Source organism: Phocoena phocoena, chromosome 15, assembly GCF_963924675.1.
Source record: "Phocoena phocoena chromosome 15, mPhoPho1.1, whole genome shotgun sequence".
Classification (NCBI taxonomy): Eukaryota; Metazoa; Chordata; class Mammalia; order Artiodactyla; family Phocoenidae; genus Phocoena; species Phocoena phocoena.
The window spans coordinates 10,286,431-10,299,126 of NC_089233.1; positions in this window are offsets into that span (position 1 = coordinate 10,286,431).

Sequence of the window (12,696 nt, forward strand, 5' to 3'; positions counted from 1 at the left end):
GCAGGCCGGGGTCCCCCTAGTGATGTTCAGGGACCGTAGGGGATGGTGGTGATGATGGAGGGTCTCTGTCAAAGGTGGGAATGGTTTTTAGCCTCCCCTCGTCCCCTCAAGTGGCAACCATGACTCAGGTCCAGTAACTACTTCTACCTTGGACACAGCACCCAGGGTATATTAAGGGATGTCTTTGGATTTGTCTTAAAACCCAGTGTCGGGACTTTCCTGGCGGTCCAGTGGTTGAGACTTTGCCTTCCAATGCAGGGGGTGCGGGTTAGATCCCTGGTCGGGGAGCTAAGAACCCACATGCCTCAGAGCCAAAAAACCAAAACATAAAGCATGCAGCATTGTAACAAAGTCAATGAAGACTTTAAAAATGGTCCACATAAAAAAAAACTAAAAAACCCCCAAACCCAGTGTCTCCCAGTGGGGTCTGCGCCCTTTGTGGCGACAGGGGTTCCCAGCTGGAGCGCATCTGCCAGGCCCTTCCCATGGCTGTCCTCTGTGCTCGTGTCCCTTCTCAGCTTCTGTCCTGTTGTTCCCAGCCTCTCCCAGCATTCAACAGAGGCCTTCTACACCATCGGCTCAGCTGCTGTGATTTCTCATTTTGTTCCTGTGAAGGGTCAGTGTTTCAGGCTCCGGGCTCCTCTCACGTTACCGAGTGCATGGGTGACACCCTGGGTGAAGCGACCATGGGCCACCTCCGACGTGATCTCTCTTCTCACACTCAGACTCCGTCCATTCACAGATGTTGGGGCCAGTGCAGAGCCCTGAGAAGGCGTAGGGGCTCCACCGCCGTTCGGGTGAGTGGACAGCCCCTTCCAAGGCACTCGGGTCTCCGCCTTCCGTCCCCTGAGCCCCCGGCAGACGTGCAGGCTGCCACTTCATAACGGTTCTGGGGGAGGGACGGCTCTCACTGTGCGCAAAACCTTCAATCAGCTAATAGAAGACGCGGCTCACCACTCTCGTCAGGTCAGTCCTGACACTCAGAATCCTGTCGTGACCACGCTTGTCCCCTGAATAGATGGCCGCCCATAATAAGTGCCCAAACACTCACGCACTTGCTGTGTTCTGTGCGACAGTCGGGTGCTGAGAACCACACGGTCGAAACGGTGCTGACTTGGCCCAGCAGGTGACGGCCTGGCCGCGCGCCCGGCTAACCAGGCCCAGGGCGAAAGCTTGGGCTGTCCGTGAAGATCGACACTGTTCTCCTGTGTGACGCCCGGTCCCAGCACCTCCTGACCGGCAACAAGAGTGACTCAAACTGTCTCGTGGGCTATTCTTTATCAGAACTGATGAGCTGCCTCGTGTGGTGTGACGCACAGACAGACCTTGGGGGCGGCACCCAGCACAGGCCCGGCCCTGTGAGACAGCCATCGTCCCAGCGCCCGCCCAGCCCAGGACTGACCCCCAAGAACTTATCCCCTCCCCCAAAAGCCCCATACCTTCCTTTCTGTCTCCCAGGATGCATTACCAGCCACCCCCCGAGACTCAGATTGCATTGATCAAGAAATCCCGGCCTTGCTTCCACACGAACCTTGCTATTTAACCTGGAGCAACAGCCGGATAGATTAAGCTTCAGCTGAGACAGTGTTTGGAGTCCTTCTGAGAGGTCTTTTCTCAGATTTGGGGCCACACTGAGGTGCGCGCTCAGCAGTCACAGTTACGAGGATAAATCCAGATACCGTGGTCACCTCCTCAAACCAGGAGTCCACTGTCTTGCCAAGGAGGCAAACAGGTGAGATGTAGCTGGTGGGGGCGGGGATGGCCCCTGGGGCTGGAGGGTAGAGTGGCTTAGTCTTGCCATTGCTCTGGTAGCCTGGTGGCAGCACAAGTGCCAGGAGACCAGAGAGTAGAGGACATGAAGCCATGCCCATCAGAAAATGCCCTGTTTGACAAACGAGACCTCACCGGGCTTAAAAGCTTTTGCACAGCAAAGGAAACCATCCGCAAAACAAAAAGACAGCCTACGGAATGGGAGAAGATATTTGCAAACGATGGGACTGACGGGGTTAATAGCTAAAATACACAAACAGCTCATACAACTCAATAATAATAAAAAAACAACCACCACCCAATCAAAAAATGAGCAGAAGACCTAGATAGATGTTTCTCCAAAGAAGACGTACAGATGGCCATCAGGTACATGAACAGCTGCTCAACATTGCCAATTATTAAAGAAATGCAAATCAAAACCACAATAAGGTGTCATCTCACCCCGGTCAAAATGGCCAGCATCAAAATGTCTACAAATAACTAACGCTGGAGAGGATGTGGAAAAAAGGAAATCCTCGTACACTGTCGGTAGGAATGTAAATTGGTGCAGCCACTATGGGGAACAGTATGGAGGTTCCTAAAAAAACTAAAAGTAGGGGCTTCCCTGGTGGCGCAGTGGTTAGGAATCCGCCTGCCAATGCAGGGGACACGGGTTTGAGTCCTGGTCCAGGTAGATCCCACATGCTGTGGAGCAACTGAGCCCGTGCACCACAACTACTGAGCCTGTGCTCTAGAGCCCGCGAGCCACAACTGCTGAAGCTCGTGTGCCTAGAAGCCCATGCTCTGCAACAAGAGAAGCCACCGCAATGAGAAGCCTGTGCACCACAACGAAAAGTAGCCCCAGCTTGCCGCAATTAGAGAAAGCCCATGCACAGCAATGAAGACGCAATGCAGCCCAACCCCCCCCCAAAAAAAACCGAACAAAAACAAAAAAACTAAAAGCAGAACTACCACATGATCCAGCAGCAATTCCACTCCACTCCTGGGAAAATGTCCAGAAAAAACAAAAACGCTAATTTGAAAAGATATATGCACCCCAGTGTTCATAGCAGCACTATTTACAATAGCCCAGACATGAAAACGACCCAAGTGTCTGTCAACAGATGATTGGTTTAAGAAGATGTGGTGTGTGTATACACACGCACGCACACACACACAATGGAATATTACTCAGCCATTAAAAAAGAATGAAATATTGCAGCAACATGGATGGACTTGGAGGGTATTATGCTAAGTGAAATAAGTCAGAGAACGACAAAAGCAGTATGATATCACTTATATGTGGAATCTAAAAAATAATACACATGAAGCTATATACAAAACAGAAACAGACTCACAGACATAGAGAACAAACTCATGGTTACCAAAGGGGAAAGCGGGGGAGGGAGGGATAAATTAGGATGGGATCCACAGATACACCCTACTACACATAAAATAGATAAGCAACAAGGATTTACTGTATAACACAGGGAACTATATTCAATATCTTAAAATAACCTATAATGGAAAATAGTCTGAAAAAACATATACAAGTTCATCACTTCCCTGTACACCTGAAACGAACACAATATTGTAAATCAACTATACTTCAATTAGGAAAAAAGAAAGTGCCCCATTTGAGTCTACCCTTGGAGATAAAAACTGACCGTAAGCTGTTCCATAGCTGCAGTTGACCTTCATTCCAGTGGGGGAATGTTGAAGAAGCAGAGGCCGCTTGGGTACATTCTCCGGAGCACCCTCCATATGCCAGGACCTGCCAGTGTTTGGGATGCGGCGATAAGGATGCATCATCCTTGCGGGTGCACTGGGGCTGACCGCCCCTGATCACTCCGGCCTCAGGATGGAGGAAAGCGGGATGAGGCCACTGCCCCACAGAGCAGCCAAAGGAGGCGGTGTTCTCCATGGGGACTCTGGGGTTCCTTTAGGCAGATTCTGCCCCTTAACCCTGGCCTTCTCAACCTCGCCTGTGTAACAGGATCATCTGGGGATGTTTTCGTTTTGTTCCTGATAAACATTTTGTTTATTCATTCATCAGTTGATGGATATTTGTGTTGGCTCCGCTTTGGGGCTATTGTGGATAATGCCAAAACATTCCTGTACACATTTTACATTAGCCCAGAGTTTGAGTTTTTTGGAACATTCCCATACAAGTTTTTGGGTGAGTATGTTTTTAGTTTTCTTGGGTAGATACCTCGGATTGGGATTGCTGGGTCCTTCATTTAAATTTTTAAGTTTTGACACCTGTATTGTGGAATCCACAACACACTGTGATACTGAGTTCCTAGACACTGATTATCTATTTCCCGGAATACGACTTGAGCTGCTACCTACAGGCCTGTGAGGGGGTCTCCGCTCACTTCTCCTCAGCTCTCTCTACTCAGGACCCTCTCAGTGCCCGGTGCTTATTAGTGTGGGGAGATGGGCTGCGGTCCAGCTGATGGCTGCCAGAGCTTCCCACTGGTCCAGCTCAGGTGGACAGCTCCTGGAAAACATCTCAAACGAGATGCTCCAAGACCAGCTTTTGCAAGGTAAAGACCTCTGTGGTCTTCCTACCCCTTTATGCTACCCTCCACTGTGTTTATAGGAACTTTCTTTAACCATCAAGGGATGTTAGACTCACATTTTCTCGGCCGTCCTTCCTGCTATGCATTCACACCTCTTGCCTTCTCTACCACATTCATTTTTTTAAAAAAATTGAGATGTGAGTCATATACCGTAAAACCATTTTAAAGTGTACAATTCAGTGGTTTTAGCCTATTATCTGTGTGGTGCAACCGTCACCACGATCTCATTCCACACTCCCTTTGGAGAGCTAGTTTTCACCATCATGAGCTCCTGCTTCCCCACCAGCTGAATAAAAACCAAGGGGAGGCAAAGTGACTACAGAGTGTGCTCTTTCCTTCTGTGGCCCTGCATTCCTTTTATTACGCTTTTAAAAACTTCTACTTATTTATTTTTTGCCACACCACACAGCATGTGGAATCTTAGTTCCCTGACCAGGTATCGAACCCTCACCCACTGCATCCCTGAATTGGAAGCATGGGGTCTTTAACCACTGGACTGCCAGGGAAGTCCCCTTTTTATTACTTTTTAAGAGCGGGTTGGGGAGCTTTAAAAACTATACTGAAGCCAAGATGAGTTGAATCAGACTCTTTGGGGTAGAGTCCTGGCACAGGTAACTCTCCCCACTCTCCAGGGGAGTCTAATGTGCTGGGGTAAGAACCCTGCCAAGATGCAGCCAAAGCTGCTCCCACGAGGAATTATGCCCTGGCTGGGGGAAGGGCACATTCATGGTTCGGAAGGTGGGATGCCAGCCAGTCCTCTACATCTGTGATGCCCCCCGCCATTCCTGACTGCACTGCGAAGGCCCTTGAGTTGGCCAGGGTCATCTCTCCTGAGAAATGAGGCCCGGATCCTGGCTGCCCCCTTTCCTCCTTCTATCAGCCATGTTCAATAACCCAGACTCACCATTCAGATGCTGAGTTTGGTCTCCTGCATGAAGTCCTCCGTCGCTCCCCACGGTCTGTAGCAGACTGTGAGGCCCGCAGCTGGCCTGAGAACCCGCCTTACATTTCAGCCTCATTTCTACCAGCCCCTTCCAATTCCTCCCTCTCCCACTTTGCTTCTCCATTCCAGCTACGCTCCCCTCTAGGCCCTCTGCACCTTTGCGGTTCCCTCTGTTTGGGTCCCCCTGCCAAGCTTACCAAGCTCAACCCTAACGTCCTGGCTTCTTGTGCCTCCTACTGCCGGACAGTGGTCATGGCCCCAGGGCACAGCACCCCCTGGTGGTGGAGCCTGGCACTGCAATCCCTGGGAGAGCCTGTTTTCACACCTTTATACCTCCTGGAGCAACTCAGGCGCAGGGGCCACAGCAGCGTCATCTGGGTCTCCAGCCCCGGGCACAAGGTCTGGCACCACCCTAGAGACAGTGAACATGAGTGAGTGGTGGGAAAAGGAGGGCTTTGCTACTGTTTTGGGCAATCAAGAGCGCCCACCCGTGTTGTGGCTCCAGCGCGATATGTGAAGGGTTGCAAACCCCAGAAAGGCAAGCCTTCATTCACAGCAGCCAGAATTTCTTGGGCTCGGGGTGGTGAGTGAGTGCTTTAGCTCCCATCTTCCCTCCCTTCCATCTCCAGGGCTGCTTCTCCTGCGAGGCAGGGGTGAGGGGATGGTGGGGCCCAATGTAGGCAGAACCCTGCCCTGCTCACACCTGCCCTCCATGGAAAACATCAAAGAGGGGCAGGGTGAAGGGCGTCCAAGGTCCAGGACCTGCTGGTCTCAGGCCTCTTTCTTGCCTGGGCGTTCCCAGCGTCCACCTGCCAAGGGGGCAGGAGCTCAACCCCAGAGCGCTTGTGGGAGGGACCCCAAGCACCACGCCCTCCCTCCTGCCCCCAGGGTGTCTTATCTGGAGGCATCAGCTCCTGGGCTTCCAGCACCAAGAAACCTTTCCTGGGGGTGTGACATTCACAGCAGGGTTCCAGCCCCTGATCCTTCCCCTGCCACCACCAAGGTCCTATCCTGCTCCAGGGCACCGCGGTCCCCCAGGCCCACCTCTGCCACAGATTTGGGGAGGAATGGTGAGTGTAGAAGCCAGTTTCCAAAGTGGCCCCCAAGGTTACCTTGACCTCTTGGTTTTCACACCCCTGTGTGGTCCCCTCCACGGTCAAATCAGAGCTGGGCTGCATGACGACAGAACGTGATGGAGATGATGGAACATGAATTCTGAAGCTAGAAGAAAAGCTTTTTTGTTTTTAGGTCCTACCTTGGTCCTTGAATCCCTTGCTCTGGGGGAAGCCAGGCGCCATACGACGAGGACACTCAAGCAGCAGAGACCCACGTGCAGAGGAACAGGCTTCCTGCTGACAGCCAGGCCCACCTCACCAGCCATGTGGATTAAGCACCTTGGAAATAGACCCTCTAGCCCCAGCCGAGCTTCAGATGCCTGAAGCCTCTTGAGAGACTCTGAGCCCAAGCTGCTCACACTGCTCCCAAGTTCCTAACCCACCAAAACCGGGACACACAAATAATCATTTCAAGCCTTACATTTTGGGGCAACTTGTTATACAGCACTGGGTAACTAATACAGCCCCTCTCGTTCTCAGGGCTATTTATTTCCTCTCCCGGATTCTTGCTTTGGCTCCTCCCAGCTCCTGGCCTATGTTCCCCCACCCACGGTATGAGAAGGGAGAGAGATGAGACATAGCCCTGGATCAGCACAAAATCAGACAGCCGTCAGCCAACATCATTTTTTTCTTCCATTTTAATGAACACTTTACAAAGTACAAAATATACTGTCTTTTTTGGGGGGAACATTAGGTACTTTTTTTCTCTCTGTCATACAGTACATGAATCTCAAGGGTTTTGTGTTTTTTCAAGAAAGAAAGAAAGTGTGAGGGCCTGGGGTACAGGGCTGCCCCTGTTCTTCCCTCGCCCAGACCTTGGGACAGACGCAAGTGCCGCTGCTACTGCTGGTGACCCGGGGCATGCCAGGGGAGGGCCAGACCCCCAAGGCGAAACCCTGGGCAGGGCAGAGGCCCCCCTGAGCCCTGCTGTGCAGCCAACATCCACTCACCCCCATCTCAGGATAACGGAAATGATTTTGGCAAAGAGCAAGTGGAGGGCTTGGGGTTTTGTTTGCTGTTACACCTCCCCACCCCCAGTTTTGGAGCCAACCCTGCCCAGCTCTTCCTGGACCATTTTCTGAACAGGTAAACTGAAGCTGTGGACAGGAAAATGCACTGGGCTTGGCCTCTGCCTTGGGACCTGAATTTGGCCTGTTTTTCACCCATCCCACCGGCCCTCCACTCCGGTTTCCAACTTTGTTGGATGCTCTGCATGGACGAGCCCCAGTAGGCAAAGGGGCACCAGCCCCCAGAACCCCTCCCTGTAAATACTGTCTTCAGGACTGGCTGCTTCTGAGGAGTCCGCCCAGCAGGTCTAGCCCTTGGCTGCATGGACCTCCGGGCCTCTGCAGGGCAAAGCACAGCCCCTGCAGGGACACCTCTGCCCCGTCTGTCCGCAGAGCAGTTTTAGCAAAGCCAAGGGGGGTGGGGCTGCCTTGCGTTCGAGGTCTGCTGCCCGTACCCCTTCAACTCTACATGTGGCCCTGGGGTAAGAACGTACCCAGGCCTAGAAATACTGGACGAGCCAGTCCCTCCACGCGGATCCGGGCTCTGCACGTGTGTGCTCGAGTCCACACTAGAGTGCGTGTCACAGCGCACACTCGCACTCACGTGTGCGTATACACACACGTGTGGTCCTGCTCAGAACTCTGCTCTGACGCCCAGCACTTGCCGCGTTCACAGCCTCCCACACCGAGAACCGAGAGCCACAAGTTCCCTCCCCACCACGCTGCCCACGAAAGCACGGGCCAGGCCGCCTGCAGGCTTCTACCTGTGCTCCAGGCCACTCCTGGTGCCCTCAGCCCCAAGGACAGCAGGCTGCCTCGGCCAACAGCTCCCATCCTTCCGTCCCAAGAAAGTAGGCTTCCCAGGAGGGCGTGGGTTTCAAAGCTGAAGGCCATGGCCCACCCAGCAGCTTTCTCTCTCCCTCGGTCAATGGAAAAGGGTCCTTTTGCTGCCTCTAATTTGAAAATGAAAGAATGGAAAAGAGCTGGCATGTGAGAAAAGGTATCTAGCTATACCAGGGCTCATCTCCCCTCACAAGTCCCGTCCACTCTTCCCAAGCCCACCCTCTGCTGGGCTGACCACTGTCTGCCATCTTGGTGGATCCCTTCCCAGGCGGCCTCCTGGAATAGAGGGCCACTGCCCCCTCCAGGCCTAGCCCCTGCCTCAGCACAGTACCCAGGAAACCTGAAGAGCCCAAGCCCCCGTCTTTCCACCGCTGGGAGACCCCGTCGTCCTCCCCCAACCTCTGCCTGCCAAGCCAACCACCGACTCCGCTTCTCGGCGGCCGTGACGGCAGTGCCCGGGGGGCTGCTCCCCAGCCATGGCTTACACTGGCCACAGACACATACACTGGGGGTGCTTCCTTCCTACCCGCCCCCCTGCCACAATTTTCCCTCAGGAAGGAGCGTCAAAGATTCCTGGTACAGAGCCGTAGCGCTACCACCTGGAAGGTCCCCAAGGTCCCCTCTCTTAGCTGGGGAAGGGACCTGCTTGTGCCCACATCCAGATCCAGAGGCTCAGAAAGGTGGCCCAGGGTGGCTGGGAAGTGTGGCCAGAAGGGGCAGGAGGTGGGTGGGCAGGTTCATCTTTGATTATCAGGCAAATGGTACTGCTGGCTTGGGGTAGGGGCCTGGCCCTTCCTACCACCCCCCCACAGCCTCCTCTCCTGAGCTCCGTGGCGTCCTCTGTCACCACAGAGGGGACAAGCCCCAACCGACCATGCATCTTCTGGACACCACACTGGCCACCGAGGCCATGCTGCCCGCATGGGGAGTCACAGCGGCCAGCTCCGGGTCACCCGGTCCCTCCCTTCCCACCAGGGGCCTGTGGCCCGGAGTTGATGGGAGCGGGAGAACGCTGGTGCTCGGGGGGTTCTGGACCCCCGGAATCCTGGGGAAGGGAGGCCTTATGTGCCTCTCCTGCTTGGATGGGTGCCCTGGGCTGAGGTCAGTGGTATAGGCACCGCCTCCTGGGGGGCTCTGGAAACCCCTGTGGAGGAAAGAGGTGCAGAGCGGGCACTGCCCAACTCTTTGCTGGGTCAGGACTAGGGCCGAGGGAGAATGGGGTTTCTTAGGAACCAGGGGCGCCCATGTTGGGAGCTGAGCCCAAGAGGCAGATTTTGATAACTGGGGGCAGGGGTGAAGTGGGCGATCGCGGCCCCTGGTCTCCCTTAACCTCGCGCCGCTCGGCAGTGCGCAGGGACCGGGCAGGTGAAGAGAGAGCGCAGCACTTAGATGGTTTGAGCTTTTCTGACCAGCGAACAGCACAGACTCAAAAGACACACCTGGAGCCCAGGTGGCAGCTCCTGGGCCACCCGCTCACCCCCAAGCCAGAGCCTAGAGTGCCTCAGCCTGACGGGGCACCCTCTTCAGGCCACCTCTCTGGGGGTCTGGGGACCCCTGCGCACAGCAAAGCCAGAGATGGCTGGGGGCAGCCAGCCACCGGGGAGACCACTCATTCTTCCCCCAGACTGCTGGAGACCCAGCCGCTGACTCACGGGCACACACAGGCACCGAGGATGTGCCGGCCTCTGCACACAGTGGGATGGGGGTGTGCGAAATAGAGGGGGCAGGTTTTCAGGGTGTTGGCTCCCGCCCTGTCAGCTGGATACACACCTGTGTAGCCCAGAGAGCGGAGTCCTTGCACCAGCCCCTCCCGGGAACAACGTCAAAGGCATCCATCCGTCCCTTTCTCAGTCGGATGGGGCCAGTCCCCAGGAGGCGACCTGGGGAAAGAACCTGAGGCTTCTGAAGCGAAAGAAATCAGGTGATGGGGCTGTGGGAGCAGACCTGGACGGAAAGCCGGAGGGCGCCCGTCCAGCTGGGCCAGGTCTTCGGGCTGAGAGCACCGGCAAGGGGGCTCTTCTGTTCCAGCTGTTCCTCCCTCTGTGCCACTGTCCCCCAAATAAAATAAGGGTGTCCAGGGGCCTTGGTCGTGCCAACGGGATTACAGGAAGGGGCCGAATCCAGCTTTCAAGGGAGATTTGGCAGGAGGGGTTAGGGACCCTCAACACCCGCCCCGGAGCTCAGTTCCTGGGCCGTTGGTTTAGTTTTTCTCTCAAGTCAGGGCCGAGGCAGCCAGCCGGCTTCTCTAATAATCGTATTGCCTATATACTTGAATTAAAAATATATGGTGGCTCAAAACGTGCCTGTGTGCACGGCAGACACCGCGGGGCGGAAGCCCTCACGCCCCCACACACACACACACACGCACACACGCGTGTGCGCGCTCACACAGTATATATTAACATATATATTGCTCAAGTATATATGCTATTTACAGTATATATCTATATCAACATAAAACACAGTTATTTATATGTGTGTACAATATACGTCCTAGGGGGTCTAGGGAGCACACGTTTCTGGGGGTCAAGGGGCCGACACACTTGCTCGGCAGGGAGGAGAGGCGGGGGAGTGACACGGTGAGGGGGGGACAGACAGGAAGGGGTCTGGAGGGCGTGCCACGGAAAAATCAAGGCCTTCCAGGGACAGTAAGGGGACTCCCGGGGCGTGAAGTGCTGCCCTGCCCACGTGGACACCCCCATTTTGGAACCAGCAAACAATTGACGTTTTGGTGTTTTGTGCAAAATGAATTAACTTAAAAAAAAAACCACGTGGGTTCCGAATCAGTACTTGGGCCCCGAACATCTGCAAGGATCCAGACAGACAGCTTCCCCACCTGGTGGGTTTCCATGGCTCAGAGGGTCCCACGCGGCACAGAGAATGGGGGTGGGTGGGGCTTCATCAGCCCAAGAGAATGTCCCTTCTCCTCCGAGCTTCTCAGGGACAGCACGTGTCAGCTGCTGCCCGGGCACCGAGGAGGACCCTGCAGGTCCTGCTTGCTTGGAAAACACTCCCAGCTGGAGAGGAGGCACGGGGGTCACCCCATTCTCCGAGGGGGCTGGCTTGCCACCTGGCTGTCCACCGCCCTGCGGCCCTCGAGTCCCCTCTGATGCTCAGAACCACTCTGCCTTGGCAGCTCCGTGGGGGAATGCCCCGGGGACCCCTGTATCGTAACAGACCTCTGCTCCCAGCTTTCTGCTCCAAAGGGAGGGCCGAGACCCCTGGAAGCAGCTCCTGATTCTCAAGCTTGTCCCTGGAGCCAAAGGATGCCAACCAAGCGATGTCACACTCTGAGCCCCAGCAGACTCAGCGGGCTATCCCCTGAAACTACTGCCAACTGCAGCCTGGGTGCAAATACATTAAATAAGAAACTAAAACAAGGTACGGTTTTCTCTATTAAGGCTCAGATAAGCTGCCTCCCAGGTCAAGTACTCATGAACGCCACGGTCCCTGGACCGAGGGGTGGGTGGGCAGGTGAGTTGGGGGCAGAGGCCTTCCACTTTCCCCCAAAAGTGGGGCGAGGGGGCGGTGCAGGAAAACGGGGGAGCCCTGTGCTGGTCTAGTTAACTGCTGGGGAGGTGGGGGTGACCTAAGAAACCCCAGGCCCAGAACACTGGGGCTGCCCCCATTTAGGGGAACCCGAGGCTCTGCCAGCCCCAGGAGGGTCCAGGGAAAGCAGAGGGGACAGGAGCTCGTGCCCCAGGCTGGTGGGTCTCCTGGGAACCCCCCTCCCCCCGGGACTGAGCGCTTGTGGTGGGGAGGGTCTGGAAAGGCCCCTTTGGCAGTCTTGCTGGGAGTTGGGGCACAGGCCCTGTGGCTGGCAGGCCAGGTTCTGGGGGACTGGGGTCCCCCTCCAGCTCAGAGCCCCACCCGAGCTCCCTTGGAGCCTCACCAGCACATGACCAGAGGGCTGCCCACTGGCCTCTACTCTGCAGGAACCAGCCCAGAGCCAATGGAACCAGAGACCAGTGACCACAGGGGCCAGAACCCCTACCCTCACAAGGGCCTTCCAGGGCCCCATGAACTCAGCCCTGCTCAGCCAGCCAGCCCCCCAAGATGACCCGAGAACTGGTACTCCCAGTGTCCTGTAGAAGGTACCAGCTTCCTCTGGCGTCTGCCCCCGGCCGTGGGCGAGGCAGGAGGAGAAGATGAGTCAGCTCACAAGCTCCCTGGGCCTCAGACAGCATTTTCTGGGGTAGGGGTCGGGGAAGGAGGTGGGGGGGGGGTTCTCTGGAGGGTCTGGGGGCTCCAGGAAGGCAGGAGGGCACGGGGAGGGCTTGGCTTGGGCCACAGGCCTGGCGGGGTCAGCCATCAGGGGCGTGTCCTAGGGACCCCTTCCTTGGGGGCCCCGGGGCCGATTTTCCAGTCTGTTGAGAAATACTGCGAGAAGAATCTTCAGGGTGGGGCTGGGCCCAGGCCTGGGGGGCAGACGGGGAGGAGCGGAAGAGGCCCTC